Genomic DNA, 222 nt, shown 5'->3' with positions numbered 1-222 from the left:
ACAAAAACACAGACTCACACACACACACACACACACACACACACACACACACACACACACACACACACACACAGACTCGCGGGATATCCGCATTCATGTGTGTGTGTTCGTCTCTCCTCCTTTTCATTCTCTGGATTCCTCCCGTTTTCCATCCTCCTCTCTTTCCTCCCAGACTGCACTGGGCCTCTCTGAATTATTAATGAGGTCACACACACACACACA

The sequence above is a fragment of the Morone saxatilis genome, unplaced genomic scaffold (assembly GCF_004916995.1).
Source record: "Morone saxatilis isolate NCDOM2014 unplaced genomic scaffold, NCSU_SB_2.0 Contig15, whole genome shotgun sequence".
NCBI lineage: Eukaryota > Metazoa > Chordata > Actinopteri > Moronidae > Morone > Morone saxatilis.
This window is presented reverse-complemented; position numbering follows the sequence as displayed.